Below are 1,434 nucleotides of genomic sequence, written 5' to 3' on the forward strand. Positions count from 1 at the left end.
TCTATCTATCTATCTATCTATCTATCTATCTATCTCGTTTTCGTATCTGGTTTGCAAGATTTTTTATGTGAATTCGTGGGTTGAAACAAATTTTGTTGTGTCTAGGGAGAGTCGTTATGTCAATATTATTGAGACACGCACTGGTTCAATCCCCTTCCTTTATTATTAGTCAATTGGTTAAATATCTAACTAATTAATCGATATCTATCTATCTATCTATATTTAAGTTTCTTGATTGATTTTCTGTAATCTTTGTACATGTTCACGTTCGACAATCTTTGAATATAACATTATTAAATTACAACTGAACGATTCGAGGACTCCCCTCAACAGTGAAAATGCCTACATTATTTATGAAGCAGTGCAATTTATTCTCAATGAACTTGTAAATGATGTCCTTAGTATTTTAGGATTACAAAAGAATAAATCATAATTTGAGTGGTGGACTTCATCTGTCACCCAGTTTAGCATCACATCCGGCTCTTGTGAGTGTTTAACGAAGTCTACAGTGTTTAGAAGCACACAGAGCCTGTTTCAAGTCGTTTGAAAATAATTGGATATCTCGAAGTGTTTATTCCCGTTGCAGCAGTGCTTTGTGTTGCTCTTCTGTTTCATCGTCCTTACATCTGTTTCAATAATATTATAGATGTAACCCTTCATAAGCTGGCGAAATCATATGCAAAAGAGATTCAAAGGAAGGAGAACCGAATGTTTCTCTTGATATGCAATTATGAAATTACAGAGAAGACCTGGGCTATATTACAAAATTGCTTGAGTAATTTAAAGCAAGTTCGAAGGAAGGAGAACGCATGTTCCCATTCATTTGCTAAAAGGAAGTTATGGATGGAGCTACAGAATATTATTATTATGAAACCTGAAAATAGCTTTAGGAATTAAAATTTGCAGACTTGAACAATTACGTAATATAGCGACATCTGCGGCTCGGTTTCTCGTAACTATATTACGACCGCTACCACATTCATCATTACCACGACCACGAGCACGACCACCACCACCACCACCACCACCATCACCATCGCCACCACCACCACCACCACCACTAACAACAACAACAACAACAACAACACTACACCCACCACTACCACGGTAACAACGTCATCAACGCTGACACTTCTATCATGAACCTAACCACCACCATCGCCGACATCGCCGACATCACAACTACAAACACCACTTTCCACCACCACCACCACCACCACCACCACCACCACCACCACCACCACCACCACCACCACCACTGACACTACGACCGCCACCAACACCACAACTGCTGGCAAACGTGTGGAGAAAGTAAGATGAACTGCCACTATATTTATCCCCAATCTTGTCAAATATATATTAAATGGGGTAATTATTCCTCTCAAACTCAGCAGGGATACTAGAGAAAAGCTCAGTCTGTAGACAAACACACCT

Source organism: Octopus bimaculoides, chromosome 19 (genome assembly GCF_046866305.1).
Source record: "Octopus bimaculoides isolate indiv1 chromosome 19, ASM4686630v1, whole genome shotgun sequence".
NCBI lineage: Eukaryota > Metazoa > Mollusca > Cephalopoda > Octopoda > Octopodidae > Octopus > Octopus bimaculoides.